Genomic DNA, 8,529 nt, shown 5'->3' with positions numbered 1-8,529 from the left:
CTGATCTTTACATATACTTTGAAACTTTCTTACATTTTAAGTTTCTTTTTAAATGCATAAGCTGGATTAATTATTGTTATCAATGTTATCATTATTCAATGTGACAATATCTTTTTACCTTTTATGTTTTATGAATTAACAATTGATTTTCATGTATTTGGACTTATTTTTATCTTATTTCTATGTGTAACATTTTTTGCATATGTTTTCCTTTCTTTTTTTATATTCAGTTCGCTATTTTTCCTGCTTCTGATTTTTTTCCTCTGCTAATTTGGAATTTACATACTCTTAGTGGTTAACTGTAACATTTTTACCATGTACAGGTAATTAACAAAGAAAAACTAAACAAAAATGCAACAATAAGATTTTAGCTTTAAAGTCTCATACCTATTTCTGTGGTTCAATATTTCAAATACTTGCTTTTTAGCTTCACTAGACAAACACTATGTTACTACTTAGGACATCTATTCATTTATCATACCTTCATATAAGCCACGCCATCTCTGGGATCACTTTTCTTCTGCAGTACAGTTCCTGTAGTATTTTGATATTATGTTCTACACCTGGCATTTTATTATGTTCTAGAAGTACAATTGTAAAACCACATATTGCTGAAACCCACAGGTACTTTCCTATCTATACCTTGTTTTATGTCTTTTGGATACCTTAAAATTCACTCCAATTGTTGGAATCCACAAATATTTGGAATTAAACAGCACCTTTATAAATAATCCATGGGTCAGAAAGGAAATAGCCAGGAAAGAATATTTTAAATGACTCTATCAACACATTCGACAATGTAGATAAAATGGACAAATTTCTAGAAAGTCACAAATTACCAACACTGACTCAAGAAGAAACAAAATTCAATTTCTTGTTATAGCTCTATTCAGATTATTAAATTTTTCTGACAAAATTTTTAGAAATTGAATAAGCCCTTTCCCCCCAACACACAAAAATACTTGGGAGAAAAATGTGGACTAATAATAAATGAGCATGAGGGGTCTTACTAGGGCATGAAAATGTTGTAGAACTGAGTTATGCGAATGGTCACAGCACTCCATGAAGTCACTAAAACCCAGGCATAGGCAGGAGGCTGATGGCCAGGCCTACTGCACCTGCTCACTCCCACAGTCAGACTCCGGCAGGGGCGGCGGACTGGAGGTGCACCAGCCACACCAGCACATTGGGCATGGACTTCCGCTCAGTCTTGGGCAAGAGGCTGAAGCACCCCCCAGGAAGCCGGTGACTTCTCTGTCTGTCTGCTGGCCGCCTATGGAAGCTGGGGCGTTGCCTGTCCACGCTCCCAGGTGGTTGGTCTAAAGGCGCTGCGCCCGAGTGCCCAGGAGGTTTATGGCCTGTTCCTCTTCTCCTCCTGCTCTGCTGTCCCCGCAGCTGAAGGCCATGGCCCTGTGCCCTCTGCTTCTTCTGCCAGGTGCTTCTCCCAGGTAGCGCATGCAGGTACCAGCCAGCCTCACCCCAATGTCCTCGGTGCCTCCTTTGCCCTGTGCTATGGCCTTGCAATGCCCACGGTCCCTCAAAGAGAAGGCTAAGCCTCGCTGCTGGGTGCAGGAGGAGAGCTTTCACCTCCTCTGGGAGGAGGAGCCTCTACTCTTTGATGCACATGCATCCAGTGTGTTTACTTGAAAATGGGTTTACTCTCAGCAAGCAGAGATCACTGTACCTGCATTGGTCAAGATCATGAAGGCCAGAGGGGGTCACCAAGATGCAGCATATCATGACACTTCAGCAAATAATGTCTCAGGTTGCTAATGTGAATTGGGAGAGGATTGTTTGGTAGAAAAGTGAATTTTTGGCCTTCAGAGAGGAAAATGAGAAAACTTGAACTACATCAGTTAAAACAACAAAGTGTGAAGTGACCAAAGTCCAAACAGATACCAAATTAGATTTAATCTAGAAAAGAGTAAAATACTCATTGAATAACTGTATTCATTGAAAATAACTGTACTCACAGATGCTGCTGGAGATAAGGACAGAAAAGCAGCACTGCCCACCTGGCAAGATCGGGCCCTCACCCAGAGAGACGGGAAGACAGACACTGAGGTTGCCTGCCTTCAAACCATGCTCCGGTCTCATAAGCCTGATATTAAATATTTAGCAGGGTCTGTATTTCACATGCCTTAACAGTAGCTCTGGAGTTTTATCCCTATGGATATAATAAACTATTTAAAGAAGGAAAAGAAAAGTTACTAAAAACCACTGGTATGAAAAAAAAAATCACAACGAAAAACGTATTCCACCCTCAGAATCACAACTCGCGAGTGATTTTCTTCTGACTCCTCTGGTCACTCCTGAGTCCTTTACAGGCTGCTGTGCTCCTGTTGCTCCATGAATGTAAGGTTTTATCAACCTCTATTCCAAGCCTTCGGTTCTTTACAGAGACATTTAAGCTCTTTGCCAAATGTAATCTTTGTCCTCAAAAAATACCCATGACTTTAAGTATGGGTTTTATACTGAAAAATTCAAAATTTCGTTGCCAGCCTAAATGTCTTGAACAAGGTCTAAAATTCTATTTGCAATTAGCTATAGGACACACGCATTATGCTATATTGCTAACACAACAGATTTGCAAATAAAATGCTAATTTTAAACCTACAAATAGAGAAGTCCTAGGGAAGATGCACAAACCTTCCCAGATTGCTTCTCGCCCTTCCATTGCTGCTCTACCCACCACCTCTGTGATAACCACTCAAATTCAGAGCCCAGTCTCTAGACTTCACATAAACTTCTCTGAACCCCTCAGGAACCGACTGACAAGTGGCTTTATACCCTGACCTCTTTCTGGTTGCACAGTGATTAGCATCTCAGCTGTGAGCCTCTGAAAGTGCAGCCCAACTGACTGGTCCTACAGCTTTGGAACAGAAGGCAAGAGTCCCCAGTCAGCATCTTCATGTGAATAATTGGAAATCAGTACTATTATTTTTACGTCCTTAATAGGCCCAATGAAAATACCACATTCCAGCCATCCCCCTTTCATGTTTTTAACCACAGGATGATTTTTTTTTTTTTTTTTTAACTATAAGATTGAAAGAAACTCCCTGACTCCTCCACCCCAGAGAATTCAGGACCAAGGAGAGCAACCAGATAGGGCACTTCGTGAAAGGGCCTCCTCTTCTTACAAGCTGGCTCGGATCCCAGGCCCATCATCCCTGACCCGCCATGTAGGGGATCACTCACACTCTGGAGAGAGAAGGACCAGGCCTGTGGGTTGTGCTTATGGGTTCAGGGCAACCCAATTCCCCGCCCCCCCTCCAGACAATCCCATCTCTCAGCAGCGCCCTGAGCCCAACTGGGTGGGTACAGCCAGGGAAAAGCCTGAGAGGAGAAGTTGAGGAGGGCTCCCTGCCTATGGCTTTGTTGACTGTCACTGTGACCACCCAGACCCTGCTTCTGCTTCTGAACTCAGGGCAGGACTGACTTTCAGTGCCCTGAAGTGCTGAGTTCATTGACTCACAGCTCTATCTCATGGCATCCCTTCCCTGGTCTCCCTGGGAAGGACCAGGAGGAGTTGGGATGGTTTGTGCCTTCAGCTTTGCATTTCAGGGTCATGCAAAGATGGCTGTCACAGGCTACAGCGTACAGATAAAACTAGTGTCTTCCCGGATGCTCCTCCTACAAGCCCTAGGGAAAAAGCCAGTCCATTCAATAATACCAGAGACACACACTTAAAGGACACACAAAGTGTCTGAACAATTTCCAGTCAGTGAAGCTGATCACTTCAACTGATAAGAAGGGGGAAATCCCACAATCACCAGGTTCCCATCCCTGGAGAATCCAGGGCTGAGTTGCTGGAAGCAGGAGAGCTTCTACGTTGCTCACTCCATGTGAGGAACCTACAGGGACAGGGGCATCAGGGCAGCTTCCTTTCCTTCCCAGACTCTGGGCTCTAGAGCTAGGCAATCAGGAGGGACTGAAAGTAGCTCCAGCTGCTTCCAAGGAGAGAGACTTCACAGGCGCTGGTCTCACTGGGCTGGTTACCACTGCCCTGCAATGTTGAGCACAACTGAGGAAATAGGGACTTGCACCAGGCCTGTGGGACTAAGGCAGTGGTCAAGGGACAGAGGGTGATTATAAGGCCCTGTTCGTGCTTAGAGAACACTTCCAGGCCACTTGCTCTGGGGAATAGGTGAGCCTAGCTCCCTCTCCCACCCACCCTCTTAGTACTTCTGTTTGGTCTGGGCAGAGTCACTCTTGGCTCTGGGATCAGTCCTACCAGAGCACTGCACCTGCATCCCCAACACAGGATCAATAGTTTCTGGGAATCTCCTTTCCCTAGTCTTTCTACCCTCACTGGTGATCCTGGGGACACAGGCAGGATGCTCTGTGCTCCCCACCCCACACCCTTGTCTTCTTCAGCTTCTATGACTTGAGAGGTTGTAAGAAACACCTTTTGGGGGGGGTGACAAAGGCAAAGAGATTTTAGGGTGGCCTAGTCTGCCCCGATGGGACCCCAGAACATGGTGGACCAACGTCCTGCCCTTGGAGGCTAAACCTATACTGGAACCCTTTCTCGTCCAAGACTAGGTACCACATAGAAACACAAATCCAGGCAGCCTCCAGGCAGCCTCCAACCTGATGTGGCCGTCGTGACAGAGTGCTTCCTGAAGACTTTTCTCCTAAGAGACCCAGCTAAGTTAGCAAAAGAGAACACAAGTTGTTTTTCCCAGTCTTAATGTGTATCTCTCAGGCTAGCATTCTTTTTTCTTCCATCAACTGCACAGTTCCCTTAGGTGATCATGCAGCGCCACCTTGAGCCTCAGTCTCTCTGGACCACCATGCCGAAGTCTGTCAGCCCCTTGTGCCTAGCCACAGCTCTGCAACTTGGGAGAAGTTCAAGAGGACACTCCAGAGACAATGAGCCTGTTCTTATGGGAAACTGAGAGGTACATAAAGTATCCAAAATGTTTGTCTCACTCCAATGGCCTTTGAAAACAAAGTGTGCAGTCATTTTAAGCATTTTAATATTTATTAGACAAGAGTTCAGTGGAAGGTATGAGGAGAAAGTTCATGAAATGTTTTCCCTGCTATCAAGCACTATAATTTGGTTTAGGTTTTGTGACTTCCTGAGTCCTCACATGCAGCCTGAAGGAAACTCAGTCCCTTCTCCAGTATGTAGGCTCCCTCTTTGAGAATTTGGGGCCAGTCTTTCTGATGCTTCACAGTGGCCACATCCTAGAGAACTTTGTGAGGATGAGCTCCCTCCACTTGTCATCCACTACTTGCTTTCCCCAGTGTTTTTTATTTTATTTTTATTATTTCATTTTTAAAAAGATTTTATTTATTTGGCAGAGAGAGACACAGTGAGAGAGGGAACATGAGCAGGGGGAGTGGGAGAGGGAGAAGCAGGCTTCCCACGGAGCAAGGATGTGGAGCTTGATCCCAGGACCCTGGTATCATGACCTGAGCCGAAGGCAGACGCTTAACCAGCTGAGCCACCCAGGCGCCCCTTCCCAGTGTTTTTTAATAATTTAAGTTAATAATACATTTGGGTTTTATAAATTTAAGTTCATTAAATAATTTTAGTATTTTTTAGAAATGATAAAGTAGACTATAGCTAAATCGTTGGAAGTAGTATCACTAATACAAAACATAGATAGAAATTAACAATAAGAATAATCTGCAAAGTAAACATCATACTTAATGGTGAAAGACTGAATGTTTCCCCCCTAAGAACAGGAACAAAAAAGATAAGGGTATTCCCTCACTGCTTCTCATTAACATTATACTTAAGTTTCTGGCCAGAAAAAGGGGGGATAAAGAGAGGGAAAGGATAGCATGGGGAGAGAAAGAAAGAGAAAACAAAAGTACAAGGCATTCAGGTTAGAAAGAAGTAAAATTATCTCTATTTGCAGATGGCATAATCTTTTTTTTTTTTTTTTTTAAAGATTTTATTTATTTATTTGAGACAGAGAGAATGAGAGAGAGAGAGCACATGAGAGGGGAGAGGGTCAGAGGGAGAAGCAGGCTCCTTGCTGAGCAGGGAGCCCGATGCGGGACTCGATCCAGGGACTCCAGGATCATGACCTGAGCCGAAGGCAGTCGCTTAACCAACTGAGCCACCCAGGCGCCCGCAGATGGCATAATCTTGTATATAGTATATCCAAAGGAATCTATTAAAGGACTATGGGAACAGATGATTTCAGCAAGGTTGGAAGATATGAGATTGTGTATAAAAATCAGTTGTATTTCTTTAACAGTAAGCAATTTGCCAATGAAATTAAGAAAACATTCTGTTTACAGCAGCATCGAAAAGAATAAAATATTTAGGAATAAATTTTACAAAAGTGTAAAACTTGTATATTGTGAACTACAAAATGATGAAGTTAAAGACACAAAATTAAAGAAATTTAAAAAACGATCCAAAAAAGAACAACAAAGTTAGAGGACTCATGCTTCCTGATTGCAAACTTAATACAAAACTATAATAATCAAGATAGAGTGGTACTGGCATGAAGACAGATCACTGAAACAGTACTGAGAGTCTCCAAATAGACTCTTACAGTTATGGTCACTTAATTTTGGTGCCATGGTAATTCAATGGGGGAAAGAATAGTCTTTTCAACAAATGGTTCTAAAATAACTGGATATCCACATGCGAAAGAACGAAGTTGGACCTCTACCTCCTACCACTGGTGAAAATGAACTCAATATAGGTCATAGACTAGGGGCACCTGACTGGCTCAGCTGGAAGAGTATGCAACTCTTGATCTTGGGGTTGTGAGTTCAAGCCCCATGTTGGGTGTAGAGATTGCTTAAATAAACTTAAAAAAAAATAGGTCCTAGATTTAAATGTAAAAGCTAAAGCTCTAAAATTCTTACAAGGAAACATTGGAGTAAATCTTTGCATCCCTTGGTTAATGGTTAATAGTTTCTTAGACATGATAAAATCAAGTAAAAAGAGAAATGGGGGGAAGAATAGATAAACAAAATCTGATATATCCATATAATAGAATATCATTTAATAATAAAAAGTGAAGTGCTGATACATTTCATAACCACAGATGAACTTTGAAAACATTACACTAAGAAGCCAAAAATAAATAAATAAATAATAAGACCACATATTAGAATTGGGAAGATGGTGGAGTAGGAGGACCCAAAGCTCACCTCATCCTACAGATACAACTAGATAACACCCGTATTAGCGTAAATAACCCAGAAAATGGCCCAAAGACTGGAAGAACAAACTCTACTACTAAAGGCAGGGAAGAGGCCACACTGAAGAAGGGAGGAAGGGCAAAGATGCAGTCTTGGAGCTGCATGGACCGCGGCTATCCGAGGTGCAGAGGAAGCCAGTGGCCCAGAGAAGGGTGGAAAACAGACTCACTGGGGAGCCCACAAACAGGAGGACTGAATCTCTACAGTATTTGCTTGGCAAGTGAGTCCTAAAACTCAGCAGGACTTAAAGCCTGGAACTTTAAAAACCAGCAGGCTCAGCTCCAGGAGAGCCCTGACCCCATTAGGAAGTGGAGCCCCCACTCTTAAAGAGACAACACAACAAACAGCCCCTGCAGATACACCTTAGAAATAGCAGTTTAAAAAATGCCTAGGGGCAGACAGGAGAGAGAATGATTTGCTCAACTCAGAGTGCAGCCTGGAGAGACAGGGAGCATGGGTAGACCCCTCTAGGGAAAAAAAAACAGCTATCAGGCACCATTTCTCTCCCCTGCCCCACACCCCCAACCCCGGCATACACAAGGGCCACCTGCGAAAACCAGTGGGGTGCTGGACACTCACTACCTAACTTGCTTGCACCAAGCCCCGTCATTCAGTGGATCCACCCTTCCCAGTCACATTCACATCAGTCCTGGCACTGTGGGCCCCTGCCCCAGAACCCAGCACAAGCCCTGCCAACACATCTCTTGACCCAAGTGTTTTGCAGGACTTTGGTTCTGACAGTGGTGGGGGCAGGTCTCGACAAGCAGACCACCTCACACTTCACTGCCCAAATAGGCAAAGAGAGCCTCTGCATACAACTGGACTGAACAAAAATGAGACCAAGACTCAATAGCAGAGCACATGCAACACACGTAGGAGACACTGTCTGAAGACCAGGCCCTGGGGAACAGGGCACACTATACTTCAGGACACTACAGGACTGCTTCTTCATAAGGCTATTATCATTAAGAGCAAGAGAAGTAGATGACTTGCCTAACACAGAGAGACACAGAAAGTCAGACAAAATGAGGAGACAGAGAAACATCTCCCAAATGAAAGAACAGGACCAAACCACAGCAAGAGACCAAAGTGAAACAAATGTAAGCAACAGGTCTGATAGAGAATTTAAAGTAATGATCATAAACATACTCAGTGGACTTAAGAAAAGGGTGGAGAACATCAGTGAGACCCTTAGCAAAGAGATTTAAAAAAAAAAAACAGTCTGGGATGAACACAATAAAATTAATAATGCACTGGATGGAATAAATAGGCTAGATGAAACAGAGAAATAAATTAATGACCTGGAAGGGGGCGCAGCAAGATGGCGGAGGAGTAGGAGACCTGGATTTC

The 8,529-nt window shown here is 43.5% G+C and overlaps 1 pseudogene; it reads left to right on the top strand.

Annotated features, from left to right (window-relative positions):
- The first annotated feature begins 1,455 nt into the window (after positions 1-1,455).
- On the top strand, positions 1,456-2,179 carry LOC116626446 (annotated as a pseudogene).
- The last annotated feature ends 6,350 nt before the right edge of the window (positions 2,180-8,529 follow it).

Source organism: Phoca vitulina, unplaced genomic scaffold (genome assembly GCF_004348235.1).
Source record: "Phoca vitulina isolate PV1807 unplaced genomic scaffold, GSC_HSeal_1.0 scaffold87, whole genome shotgun sequence".
Taxonomy (NCBI): Eukaryota; Metazoa; Chordata; class Mammalia; order Carnivora; family Phocidae; genus Phoca; species Phoca vitulina.
The sequence above is the reverse complement of the archived record's forward strand: the minus strand, read 5'-3'. Positions and strand labels throughout refer to the sequence as shown.